The following is a 15,302-nucleotide window of genomic DNA, read 5'->3' on the forward strand; positions in this document are numbered from 1 at the left end:
TGTTGAATAAATGAGTAGATAGATAGATGGATGGATGGATGGGTGGGTGGATGGATGGACGGGGGAGGGGGGTGTATGGATAGATGGCTCTTGTGAAATGCTCCATGAAAGATGTGATTCTTGAGGTTGGCTAGGCTTTTCATAGAGGGAAAATCAGAAAATGTTCCTCTCCCAAAGCTCCCCAGGACATCCAGCAGGATTGGTCTGCCATCAAGATAAAGCATGCGTTCAAATGCCCTCCACTAATCCTGGGCCCTAAACAATGCCATAACCCTGACCATCAACAGTGGGCAGCAAAAGCAGTGTCAGGATAGAATCCAAAAAGAGAAAGTGGGGAATAGAAAGTAGAAAGGAAGTTCTTCTTGCTCTAAACACCTCAATGCTACTGGGGATGCCTCTTCCACCAGTCATTTATCTATCTATGGGGCAGGCTCACAGAGAGTCCAGATTGTCTGACTGCCTTGTGTTCATGATAACATTAAAAGAATAGCAACAAAAATCTTGAGGAAAAAGTACAAAATTAGAGGAATCATGCTACCTGATATCAAAATATACTATAAATCTATAGTAATCAAAACAACATGGTACTAGAATAAAAACAGACATTTAGAGCAATGAAAGAGAATAGAGAGCCCAGAAATAAACCCATATCGCATGGCTAATATTTGACAAAGGAAACAAGAACACACAATGGAGTAAAGATAGTCTCTATACAATAAATGGTGTTGGGAAAATTGGAAAGATACATGTAAAAAAATAGATAAAACTAGACCACTTTCTTTCACCATACACAAGACTAAACTCAAAGTGGATTAAAGACTTAAATGTTAGACTCGAAACTATGAAAATCTTAGAAGAAAATGCAGGCAGTAAAATCTCAGACATTTCCTGTAACAATATTTTATCAGCTATATCTCCTCCAGCAAGTGAAACAAAAGAAAAAATAAACAAATGAGACTACATCAAACTAAAAAGTTTTTGCACATCAAAGGAAACCATCAACAAAATGAGAAGACAATTCACTGAATGTGAAAACATACTGGCCAATGATACATCTGATAAGGGGCTAATATCCAAAATTCATAAGAACTTATAAAACTCAACCCCCAAAAAACAAACAAACAATCCAATTTAAAAATGGGCAAAGAACCTGAATAGACATTTCTCCAAAGAAAACCTATAGATGGCCAATAAACATATGAAGAGATGCTCAACATCACTAATCATCAGAGAAATGCAAATTAAAACCACAATGAAATACCACCTCACATCTGTCAGAATGGTTATTGTTAGCAAACAAGTGTTGGTGAGGATGTGGAGAAAAAGGAATTTTGGTGAACTGTTGGTGGGAATGCGAATTGGTTCAGCCACTATGAAAAACAGTATGGAGTTACCTCAAAAAATTAAAAATGGAACTGCCCTTTGACCCAGAGATTCCACTTCTGGGAATATATCTGAAGAAACTTGAAACACTAATCTGAAAGAATATATGTACCCCTGTATTCCCTGCAGTATTATCCACAACAACCAAGATCTGGAAGCAGTCCAGGTACTCGTCAGTAGATTAGTAGATAAAAAAAGCTGTGGTATATTCATACAATGGAATACTATTCAGCCATTAACAAGAAGGAATCTTACATTTTGAAACAGCATGGATGGAACTGGAAAGTATTATGCTAAGTAAGATAGCCAGTCAGAGAAAGAGAAGTATCATATGATTTCACTTATATGTGGAATCTAATGAATAAAATAAGCTAACAAACAAAATAGAAAGAGACTCACAGATAGAGAACAGACTGACAGCTGTCAGAGGAAAGAGGATTGGGGGGCTGCATAAAAAAAAGTGAAGGAATTACCAAAAAACCCCTCATAGACACAGACAACAGCATGGTGATTACCAGAGGGAAGGAGGGTGTTGATGGGGGAAGTATGAGAGGGTAAGGGGGGCAGGTAATGGAAGGAGATTTGACTCGGGGTGGTGAACACACAATACAATACACAGATGATGTATTATAGAATTGTATACCTTAAAACTATATAACTTTATTAACCAGTGTCACCCCAATAAAATTATTCAATAAAAATAAAAAGACAATTTAATACCTTCAAAGAAATAAAGGCTCAAGAATCAACTTGCATCAGTCACAGATTGGGCACAAAGGTCAATCTGAAGATAGGAGTTCCACAAGTTACAATTTTTCCATTCCTTTCTGCTGGGCCTTACCAGGTTTGGATCCCAGCCCGAACCCTGACTTTTTCCCTAAGCTGAGCCACTGGATCCATACAAAGAGGTTCTTAGTACCAAACTACCAAATATACAATATCTAATCACTGACCACAGCACCAGGCTCACAGTAATACTCATCCTGTTATATGCTTTTATGACTTAGGGAGGCAGCAAGTGATACTCAAGCTGAAGGCAGTGACTATGTCCTCTTCTATTCCCAGCATCTAGCCTGTAGAGTACATCTTGCAGAGTAAGTACTCAGCAAATGTTTGTTGCATGAAGGAGTAAAGAATCTATGTTTCCAGAGCAAAGAACAAGTCAGACTTCTGCTAGCTTTTCCTTGTTCTGGACCCTAGTTTAAATAACTGAACTACCATTACACTGTTATGGTAACGTGCTACCAGGATGGTGGTCTTACTTTTCTCTTATCTATCTTGTCTATCTTAAATCCTGTCCTGGGACCCTGAATGATAAGTATCTAAATTTATCAAATATTGCCTTCTGCAAATTATCTTTGGCCTTCATTATGCAAAAATTTTGTTAAATAAATAAACAGATTCATGGATGAAGAGATGGTTAGAAGGATGGATGGATGGATGGATGGATGTTTCATGCCTCAGTGCTCTCAGGTCCATTATTTCCTCTGTCACAAAGTCTCCTAAGTCTCCTTGCTCATCTCAAAAAGCACTTCGTCTTGAAAGCCTACTCAGGTTTTCCTACCCTTATGGAATGTATATATTCCTCCCTTAGGTTTCCATGCCTCTTGGGTGAATCTCTATTTACCACTACCTATTAAATTGTACAGCGATCATGGATCCAGTCATCTGTTCTCCATGCTCAACTGGGAGCAAATGGAGGGCAGAGAAATGTGTTCATCTTGGTATCCCCATCATCTATAACAGTATCTAACACATGGCATTATATAAAAGTTTGTTTAAAAACATAAAAACATATGAGTGATGAAAGAATGAATGAATGCCTTCTACCCATGGTTACCATTCAGATTCATTATTCCATTAAGTTTTGTAATCTGGTGAAATTCTAATTCCTTTATAACTTCTTTGTTAAGTATCCATTAACTTGGATACTTCTAGAAGGCAAACTTTTCCTCCTCTAATATTTAGTTATTTTTAGCTGCAATTTGTTTAGGAATCAAAAATAAATTCTTCTTTTTTTTACATAGAGAGAGAGTCAGAGAGAGGGATAGATAGGAACAGACAGACAGGAACAGAGAGAGATGAGAAGCATCTACTGAGCTGAGACCTGTTTTTGCTCTCTGCCCTGGATGTCAAATGTTGTCTCTCACATTGATTATTCCCTTCCCTCAGTCCCTACAGTTCAAGTTCCTAAACCACTCTCTCTCCTTCTCACTCACCACCCATCCACCCTGAGTGCTTTGGCTTGTCCTAGTATGAGTTATTACTGCTGTGTTGTTGTCCTAGTATGAGTTATTACTGCTGTGTCGAATCATAGGACACTTCGGTGAACATTGACCAGAGTGGAGTCAAACAGATGCACATTTTATGTTTATGCATTCAATTATGTGCTCTCAGCAGTACTTATGGTTTTAGAATTTAATGATACACATTCTTCATACAACTTGACTCCTAAATATATACCATTTTTTTCATTTGGCACAAAGAAACACTCATAAGTTCCAATAGTAAATGGAAAACTGTTAGGTTTATTTAAAGATGTCAGACTGTTCTGTACATTATGGTCAATTTAAGGGATTTTCCAAGGATAAATTTTATCTATATCTTCTGTCATGTAAAAGTACAATGAGAAGACTGCATCTCAGAAGAGAACCTTTACTGGACCACACTGACACTATGATCTTGGACTTAAAATATTCAGAATTGTGAGAAATGAATTCCTGTGTTTTTTTGTTTTTTTTTTTTGTATTTTTCTGAAGCTGGAAACAGGGAGGCAGTCAGATAGACTCCCGTATGCGCCCGACTGGGATCCACCCGGCACGCCCACCAGGGGGCGATGCTCTGCCTATCTGGGGCGTTGCTCTGTCGCGACCAGAGCCACTCTAGCGCCTGGGGCAGAGGCCAAGGAGCCATCCCCAGCGCCCGGGGCCATCTTTTGCTCCAATGGAGCCTCGGCTGCGGCTGCTGGAGGGGAAGAGAGAGACAGAGAGGAAGGAGACGGGGAGGGGTGGAGAAGCAGATGGGCGCTTCTCCTGTGTGCCTTGGCCGGGAATCGAACCCGGGACTTCCCCACGTCAGGCCGATGCTCTACCATTGAGCCAACCGGCCATGGCCGAATTCCTGTTTTTGTAAGCCAGTAAGCCATCAAGTCTGTGTTATTTTGTTAAAATATCCCTCGCAGTCTAAGACTCCTTCCTAAATACCAGCAATAAACAAGTGGGGTGTGAAATAAAAAATGCAATGTTATTTATATCATTAGCAAAAATTGAAGTACTTATGTGTCAATCTAACAAAATATGTACAAGAACAATATGAAAGAAACAACAAAACTCTTATGAAAGAAATAAAAAACCCAAAATAAAGGGAGAGATTTTATGTTCATGGATAGGAAGACTCAGTGTTGTCAAGATGTCATTTTCTCCCAATTTTATCTATACTCAATGCAATCCCAAGCAAACTCCTACCAAATTATTTTTTGAACATCAACAAACTGATTCTAAAATTTATATGAAGGAACAAAAGGTCCAGAATATTTGACACAATATTGAAAGAGAGGAACAAAGTTGAAAGACTGATATTACCTGACTTTAAGACTTACTATAAAGCTACAATATTCAAGACTGTGTAGTATTAGTGAGAGAATAGACAAATAGATCAGAGAAATAGAATAGAAAGCCCAGAAATAAACCCACACCAAATATGTTGAACTGTTATTTGACAAATGAGCAAAAGCAGTACAATGGAGAAAAATAGTCTTGTCAATAAATGGTGTTAAAAACTAAACAAGAAAAATTTAAAAAAATTTATTTATAAATGATTTTTACCTTGTGCTCTGGCTTTATTGTACTTTTTAAAATTTCATTTGTACAGTTCAGTATGTATCTCTAAGACAAGGATTCATTTTTCAACATAATCACAATACCATTATTTATTTGCTTTGGAGTACATATATACAAAGAAACTCAATGATAATTTTTGATTTCATCAAATATCCTTGAGTGTCCTATATGTGTTTTATATACATATACATATATATATTTCAGTTTGACATTTGAATTGGGACCTAAATAAAGTCCATGCCTTGCAATTGGTTAACATGTCTCTTCTTTTTTTAAAAAAAGATTTTATTTATTCATTTTAAAGAGGAGAGACAGAGAGAGAAAGAGAAGGGGGAGAAGCAGAAAGCATCAACTCCCATATGTACCTTGACCTGGCAAGCCCAGGGTTTCAAACCAGCGACCTTAGGTCGATGCTTTACTGCGCCTCCACAGGCCAGGTTCTTCCATTTCTTTAAATCCCTAGATTATCATTGCTTTTTAAAAAATTGTTCTTTGTTGTTTTGTTGTTGTGGAAGCCACATTGTTTAACTTGTAGTTTCCTATAGTCTGGATTTTGCTCACTGCACCTTCATGGTGCTCTTTAACATGCTGCTTTGTTCCTTTTATAGACTTTACTTTGATAGTTACATCTCGAGGCGTGGTTAGATTCAGATTTGACTTTGTTTTTTCTTTAAACTACATTATAGGAGTTGTATATTTCTATCAAGAGGTGCAAAATGTCTGGTTGCCCCCCTTTTTGCTGTTAGGCAGTCTATGGTTACCATTCAGATCCATTATTCCATTAGGTTTTGTAATCTGGTGAAATTCTAATTCCTTTATAACTTCTTTGTGTATTAACTTGGATACTTCTAGAAGGCAAACTTTTCCTCCTCTAATATTTAGTCATTTTTAGCTGCAATTTGTTTAGGAATCAAAAATAATTTAATTTTTTTTTTTTCATAGAGAATCAGAGAGACGGATAAATAGGGACAGACAGACAGGAACAGAGAGAGATGAGAAGCATCAATCATCAGTTTTTTGTTGTGACACCTTAGTTGTTCATTGACTGCTTTCTCATATGTGCCTTGACCACGGGCCTTCAGCAGACCAAGTAACCCCTCGCTCAAGCCAGCGACCTTGGATCCAAGCTGGTGAGCTTTGCTCAAACCAGATAAGCCTGCGCTCAAGCTGGCGACCTCAGGGTCTTGAACCTGGGTCCTCGGCATCCCAGTCCGATGCTCTATCCACTGTGCCACTGCCTGATCAGGCTCAAAAACAAATTCTTGATTGTTTCTTTTCTTTTCCATTGTTCTCTAATATTTAGAGGTGATCAAAAAATTTTAATATCTTTATGAACACATGGACTAATACATATTTAATGCATTTCATTCCATTGTGGTTACTATTTTTATTGATGCCCAAATCCTTCCCTCTTCACCCAGAGGGAGATTATTTCCTTGTCTCCCAAGCCCTTTGACATGACCTTAATAGTGGCTGAGAGCTACTTTGGACTTTGCTATGATAAGACATATCAGAATCATGTTTCCTGCCCCAGACCTGGAATTAGCCATTTCTTCAAGAAACCCTGGTTCCTTTCAGTGGGAAATTGTGTTTATAGGTAATAATTTGGGCCCTAGAGCTGCTCAATGCTACTGAATTGCTCATTATCTCTAGGTCTTTTTGGTGAGCTAGAAAAACTGTGACTTCCTAGAGAGACCTCTAATTCAAATTCAGGACTACAAGGTTCTTACTTACCTTTATTTCTCTTACCTCTTTCTTTTTTCCTACACCCAAAATCTTATTCCCCAGTGAAACATTATTATTAATTTGCTTTATTCTATATTATACAGTCATAAAATAACAATAATAATACCATAATAGATGACTGAAAATAGCTTAAGATTTTATTTCTAGTATTTTGTTTGTTTGCTTGTTTGCTTTGAGAAATATACTATTAAGTATGCATAGTCAAATCACTGTGCTTTAAAGTCACTTGGAATAGCTTCAACCAATTAGATGCATCATTAGATTCATTTGTTTCATTTTGCTTTTGTTTTTAGAGATTGTTTTCAAATTTTTATTTTAGGTTATAATTATGTAAAATATTTACAAGGTTTGAGGTAAAATTTATATAGGAAAATAAATTTTAGAAATCCAGCTTCCTCCCTCTTCCCGATTTCCTCCCTTCCAATAAATAAAATAAAATTTTTATGACAGTTCTATAATTATTTTATTTTATTTTACTTTTGACAGAGACAGAGAGACAGAGAGAGGGACGAACATACAAGAAGGGAGCAAGATGAGAAGCATCAACTCATAATTGTGGCATCTTAGTTGTGCATTGACTGCTTTCTTGTATGTGCCTTGATGGGGGGGGGGGGAGCTGTGGGAGCTCCAGCAGAGTGAGTGACCCTTTGCTGAAGCCAGAAACCTTGGGTTCAAGCCAGAGACCATGAGGTCATGGCTATGATTCCGTGCTCAAGCCAGAGATTCCACACTGAAGCTGGTGAGCTTGCACTCAAGCCGAATGAGCCCGCACTCAAAACAGCTACTTCGGGGTTTTGAACCTGGGTCCTCTATGTCCCAGTCTGACATTTTATCCACTGCACCACCACCTGGTCAGGTCTACCATTTTAAATATAAACATACATCTATATGTATGTGTACAGACATAGGTGTGTGACTGCGTATCCTCCATTGCTAGACACAAGGAATATTATACACATGTTTCTTCACAATGCCTTTTGTTACTTAACAGTATATTTTGGAGATCACATCACTGTAGTGTAGTGGTGTATGGAAAGACACTCCATTCCCTTATATAGCATAGTGCTCCATTACTGGGCACAGCATACTTTATTCAACCAGTCCCCTAGCAATCAGAATTTGAGTTGTTTCAGTCTTTTGCTCTTACTAATAGTGCTAAAACAAACTTCTTTGTGCACATAGCTCTTCATAGTTTTGTAGGTATATCTTTGGGGAAATTTCCTAGAAGTAGATTGCCAGGATAAAGAGTAAATGCATAATTAATTTTACTAGCCCTTGCCAAATTCTCCTCCATATGGTTCAACCTTTTGTATTTCCACCAGCAATTTTTGAGAGTGCCTAATTCCCCAGAGCCTTGCCAACAGACTGTCAAACTTGAATTTTTGCCAATCTGATAGATGATAGATGACATCTCAATACAGTTTAATTTTCATTTTCCTTTTGATAAGTGGGGTTGAACATTTTTTCATACAAACTATATATTTCCACCTTTTTGTTGTTGTTCAACAGTCTATATCTTTAGCCCATTTTTCTAAAGGGATGTTGGCATTTTTCTTCTCTATTCCTATAATTTAAAAAATATATTATATTTTCTTCTTTTTAATTGCTGAGTATTACTCCATTATATAAATGTGCCAGAGCTTTTTTATCCATTTATCTACTGATGGATATTTGGGCTGTTTACTATTTGTGACAGTATGGATGGACTTAAAAAGTATTATCCTAAGTGAAATAAACCAGTCAGAGAAAGACAAGTACCATATGATTTCACTTATATGTGGAATCTAATGAAAATAAAATAACAAAATAGAAACAGACTAATGACTGTCAGAGGAGAAGGGGGTTGATTGGCTGAGTGAAAAAGATAAAGGGATTAAGCAAAGAAAAACACTCATGGACACAGATAACAGTATGGGGATTACAAGAAGGAAAGAGAGGTTGGGAGGAGGAAGAAGAGGGTAAAGAAGGGATAAATGGTGATGAAAGGAGACTTGACTTGGGGTGGTGAACACACAATACAATATACAGATGATGTATTATAGACTTGTACACCTGAAACCTACATATTTTATTAAATAATGTCAGCCCAATAAATTCAATAAAAAAATATACACTATATATATATATATCAATCATAAGTCTGTGAAGTAGATTGCAAATATTTCTCCTCATTTGTCTCATCTTTTACTTATGATGTATTTTTGCATTTTGAATTAACAAAATTCATGCAATCACATTTATCAATCTTTTTCCTTAACCATTTTAGCTTGTTCTCACTATTCTCAGATTATAGAGGGGCTCAACTGTACTTTTGGACTTATGTTTGCCTGACTCATTTGGTGTCTCAGTGTACAGTATAAGGGGTGCACCTGATTTTATTGCTTTCCCTGTAACTATTCAATTATTCCAACACCACTTTTTGTTTGTTTGTTTGTTTTTGTTTGTTTGTTTGTATTTTTCTGAAGCTGGAAACGGGGATAGACAGTCAGACAGACTCCCGCATGCGCCCGACCGGGATCCAACCAGCACGCCCACCAGGGGGCGACGCTCTGCCCACCAGGAGGCGATGCTCTGCCCCTCCGGGGCATCGCTCTGCTGCGACCAGAACCACTCTAGTGCCTGGGGCAGAGGCCAAGGAGCCATCCCCAGCGCCCCGGCCATCTTTGCTCCAATGGAGCCTTGGCTGCAGGAGGGGAAGAGAGAGACAGAGAGGAAGGAAAGGGGGAGGGGTGGAGAAGCAGATGGGCGCTTCTCCTATGTGCCCTGGCCGGGAATCGAACCTGGGACCTCTGCACGCCAGGCCAACGCTCTACCACTGAGCCAACTGGCCAGGGCCTCCAACACCACTTTTTAAAAAATTCAGTCACACTCCTTGATGATTTGAGATGTTTTATTATACATAAAACATCTACATGCAGTTCGGTTTAGTTTTCGGTTTTTTCTTTTGTTCTATTAGTCTGTCTATTCAAGCACTAACAAATCTATTTTAAATATAAAGGCTTTTTTACTTTTTTGAGAAAGAGTGAGAGAGACAGCAGGCAGACAGGAAAAGAGAGAGATGAGAAGCATCAACTCATAGTTGTGGTACTTTAGTTGTTCATTGATTGCTTTCTCATACGTGCCCTGACTGGGGGCTCCAACTGGACCTCTGATGCCTTCCTTGCTCAAGTCAGTAACCTTGGGCTCAAGCCAGTGACCTCTAGGTTCAAACCAGCTACCGTAAGATCATGTCAGTGGTTCCATGCTCAAGCCAATTACTCCATGCTCAAGCTGAAGAGCCTGATCTCAAGCCACCAACCTCGGAGTTGCCAACCTGGGATCTCAGTGTCCCGGGTCATCGTTCTATCTACTGCACCGCCACCAGTCAGGCAAATATAAAGGCTTTATAGCATATTTTAGTGTCCAGACTAAAAAGCACAGTCAATACTGTATTTTTTTAGGGTTATCTTGTCTGTTTACACCTATTTGTTCTGCCCACTGAACTTTATAATTTTATAACCAAATGGCTAGGTCTAAAAAATAACCTAATGGCATTTTGTTGGGATTACATTACATGTGTAAATCATTTAGCAAACTGACATCTTTATAAAATTGAGTCTATGCAAGAACATGGTATACCTTCCATGTATTCAGGTCCACACTTAGCATTTTCACTCCTTGGTGTCTAAAATGCTATATCCAGCAAAAATATCTTTCACAAAGGAAGATGAAATAAAGTTTAAAAACCCCTCAGAATTTTATTGCCAGAAGATGTGCATTATTGCAATAAAGTTTTTTTAAGTTTTTCAGATAAAAGGAAAATAATAAGGATAGAAATTTACATTTTGGCCAAGGAATAAGAATCACCAGAATATACAGATAACTTTCTGGTCTTAAAAATCTATTCTTAAGGTAATAGAAGACTAAAGATAAATTAATAACGTGTTGTAGTATTTATAACATATGAAGAAATAAAATATATGACAATAGTAGCATAAAAGAAAGGGGTAGAGGGAAGTATATGGTGGTAAGATTTCTATAATATAAATGAAGAGGTACAATATTATTTAGACTCTGATAGATTAAAAGTAAAAGGATAGGGAAAAGTATACTATGCAAGTATTAAACAAAAAAAAATTGGAGTAGATTTAATAATATCAATAATACTAGAGCCTGAGCAGGCAGTGGCTCAGTGGATAGAGCATCGGACTGGGACGTGGAGGACCCAGGTTCAAAGCTCTGAGGTCACCGGCTTGAGCGTGGGCTCATCTGACTTGAGTGGGGGCTCATGTACATGAACCCATGGTCACTAGCTTGAGCTCAAGTTTGCTGGCACAAGCTAGGGGTCACTTACTCTATTGTAGACCCCTGGTCAAGGTACATATGAGAAAGCATCAGTGAACAGCTAACTCAGGAGCTGCAGTGAAGAATTGATGCTTCTCATCTCTCTCCCTTCCTTCCTGTCTGTCCCTCTCTCTGTCTCTGTCACAAAATAAATAAATAAATAAATAACCTAGAAATTTGGTTCAGAAAAAAGAATAAAACCAGGTATAAAATGGACAATTCATAATGATAAAGGGATCAATTTTTAAGAAGACAGACTGCCCTGGCTGGTTGGCTCAGTGGTAGAGCATTGGCCTGGCGTGCAGAAGTCCTGGGTTTGATTCCCAGCCAGGGCACACAGGAGAAGCGCCCATTTGCTTCTCCACCCGTCCCCCTCTCCTTCCTCTCTTTCTCTCTCTTCCCCTCCCGCAGCCGAGGCTCCACTGGAGCAAAGATGGCCGGGGCGCTGGGGATGGCTCCTTGGCCTCTGTCCCAGGCGCGAGAGTGGCTCTGGTCGCAATAGAGCGACGCCCCGGAGGGGCAGAGCATCGCCCCTGGTGGGCAGAGCGTCGCCCCTGGTGGGCGTGCCGGGTGGATCCCGGTCGGGCGCATGCGGGAGTCTGTCTGACTGTCTATCCCCGTTTCCAGTTTCAGAAAAATACAAAAAAGAAAGAAAGAAAAAAAGACAGACTGACTGTAGTAATCATTTCACTATAGATGTATATAGAAAATCATGTCATACAACTTAAACATATACAATTTTTATTTAAAAATGCTAATCCAGAAAAAAGAAGACATGCAACTAAATATTTGTATACCTCATAAATGAGAAGTAAAAAAATATGAAACAATATGTGATAAAACTGAACCTAGCAATAAGTATCCACGATGATAGTTGGAGACTTCAATATTTCTTTCTCAATAATTGATAGTTTAAGTAAACAAACCAATCTAACTGATGTTTATAGAACACACCATTCAACTAAAGCAGAATAAACATATTTTCAAGCGCACATAAGCATACCACCTATATGGTATCTGGGCCCGAAAATAAGTATCAGTAAATCCAAGAGGAGGGAAATCATACAAAGCATGTTTTCTCTCTGCAGAAGAATCAAACCAAAAATGAATAACAGAGAGTTAGCTGGGAAATCCCCAAATACTAGGAAATTAAACCATACAGTTGAAAATACACCAAGAGCCAGAAAAGAAATCACAAAGAAAATTAGAAAATATTTTGAACAGAAATGAAAATGGCATGTCACAACATGTCAAGAGCCATGCGGTAAAGCTAGCATAGTGCTTAGATGGGAATGGGTAGCATGGGATGATAGTATGACCAAAAATGTCTTAAGTCAATTCCCTAAACTTCCATTTTAGAAATGAAGAGAAACAAAAGCAAATTAAACTGGAAGTAAGCTGAAGGAAAGAAATAATAAGGGATGAAAACTAATAAAATTAAAATGGACAAGTGTTAGGGAAAAGGCAAAGAAACCAATCGCTGGTTCTTTCATTTCCCTCTCACTTTGTAATAAATCTTAAGCTCCAACTTTAAAAAAAGTCAACACTTGGGGTTGATGAGATCTTCCTATATATGTGACCATGTTCAAGTAGATCATTCCATAAAGTGATTACAGCAATCAAGGTCCCTGTGACTAGATGGGCAGAACAGGTGGCAGTGGCAACAGTAGTTATAGTGACACTTCATTGAGCTCTTACACTGTGCCAGGCACTACAATAAGCCCTGTAGATGCATTATCCTATTCAATCTTCAAAACAACCATTTGGCGTGAATACTATTGCTTCCTCTTTTTACACACAAGGGTACTGAGCTGCACAGAGTCTAAGTAACATGTCCAAAGTCACTTTGCTAGTCAGTAGTTCTGGCTGATCCCCAAATCTGTGCTCTTGATGGACTTATCTCACAATCAGCATGGAGTGCTGTTTTCACACTTGCTTCTGTCTGTGTGCAGAATACCAGTACCAATCTTTTTATTCCAACCTGACCCTTTGTAATATAAGCTTGTGAGGTTACAACACCATAGATACAAATGGTTAGAGCATTTTAGCCTAAATTGAGGTTCCCTAAATTAACCCTCCCCTGGCCAACTAAGAGAAGACACTTGAGTCTTCCTGTGTGTTGCAGGTTGTGTTCTCTGGAAGCAGCAGCTGAGACAGAATTTAGGGTGCATATTCTGTGGTAGCTGTGAAAGGAAGGGAAAAGAAGCAGGATTGGACAGAGGGACCAGTCAAACCATAGTGTAGACCCAACAAAGTCTCAGCCAATCAGGTGGAGAGCTCTGGGAAGTATTGCTCAGCAGAGTGGTCCACATTGGGCAGAAATGGCTGTGCCTTTATTTTCCCTCCCAGCTCAATCATTGGCTGAGGATGTCCCCAGGAAGGGTGTCACCTTGATCAAGACGACTCTCTGTAGCAGAGGTAGCCCTCCAGCAGTCAGCACCTTGGGGCTTCCTGTTGACCACATTCAGCAGCTGGGTAGCAAGTCCTCCCTTGAAGTGGCATCTGGGCATTCACCTAATGTCACTAAGTTACCCCAAGTCCTCACAAGAGTTTCTCTTTTCAAAGCATGTAACATTATTTTGAGGGACATACTGAGACTTGAAAAAAGTAAATAAAGTTCAGAAAGTGTCATCTTAAAAAGCTTGACTTTATGATTAAAAATGAAAATTATTTGTTTGTTTATTTATTTATTTAGTGAGAAAGCAAGACTCCCACATGCACCCCAACCAGGATCCACCTGGCAAGCCCCTTACAGGGTGATGCTCTGCCCAGCTATGGCCATTGATTGCTCCATTGCTTGGCAACTGAGCTATTTTAGCGCCTGAGGAGAGGCCATGAAGTCATCCTCAGCACCTGGGGCCAACTCGCTCAAACCATTTGAGCCATTGCTGTGGGAAGGGATGAAAGAGAGAGAGGAGGGAGAGAGAGAGAAGGGGGAGGGGTGGAGAAGCAGATATTGCTTCTTCTGTGTGTTCTGACTGGAAATTAAACCTGGGACTTCCACATGCTGGCCCAATGCTCTACTATCAAGTCAACTGGCCAGGGCTAAACAAAAACTATTTAGCATAATGTCAACATTTTCCATGTAACAAAGTGCTACTAAAGGATAATAAACCCAGTTCTTTCACCAATATCATTCATACATTCATTTAAAGTACACCAGGTACTCTACTGACCATTCAGGATATGAAAACAAGTACAACACGGTAAAAAGAAATCTATAACAGAAAAGACAAACCTTTTATCTTCAGATGCCTAACTTTTATCACATGAGGACATGGGAACAAGTGACAGTATTTCATGTGTTGCCTGCTCTCTGGGGGGCAGGACCAGGCTTTGTGGCCTTGAGCTGGGCCCTGAGGATGCATTGTTGGAGTCAGATGGCAAAGGGTAGGAGGACATCCCAGCAGAATAAAAAACAAACAAAGTCAGAAGTATGATAAGTGAGTGTGAGGATTGCGTAGCACAGGATTGGCAGAATGAGGGGAAAGAAGTATCAAAGGCTGGTTGTGATGGATGATGAGTGGCCTTGAGCACCATGCTAAGGATGAGGGAGGGATCACATGATGGCTCAGGATAGACCAAGGTAAATCCCTTCTTATGACTGAACAACTCTGTGCCCGTGTCCTTCTTGGTGGACAGGGCACTTTCCACCCTTTGCTTGGACTTTGTCTCCACATATGTTTCAGGGCTCTCAAGTTGTTACTTCCATGTCATTTCTGACTGTAGCTTCTAAAACCACGCTCTCCCATCCCTGTGTTAAGCAACATGGGGAGAGCAGTTCACTTCAGCAACAGCAAGACCTTGAGCTGAATGAGCAGTTGATGTCAGTCCTCCACTGGAAACACCATGATCCTGTGGACAGCAGGTGAACGAGCCCACACAGTGGGCCTGTCCTCCCCTTTCGACTATTGCTGAAAAGAGAATGTGGCATTGTTGCTTTATTCTCCCAGCAGTCTCTGTTTCTTCTTGTAATATCTGCCCTATCAATGTGGCCACTTTCAACTAGCT

This window comes from Saccopteryx bilineata, chromosome 3 (assembly GCF_036850765.1).
Source record: "Saccopteryx bilineata isolate mSacBil1 chromosome 3, mSacBil1_pri_phased_curated, whole genome shotgun sequence".
Lineage (NCBI taxonomy): Eukaryota > Metazoa > Chordata > Mammalia > Chiroptera > Emballonuridae > Saccopteryx > Saccopteryx bilineata.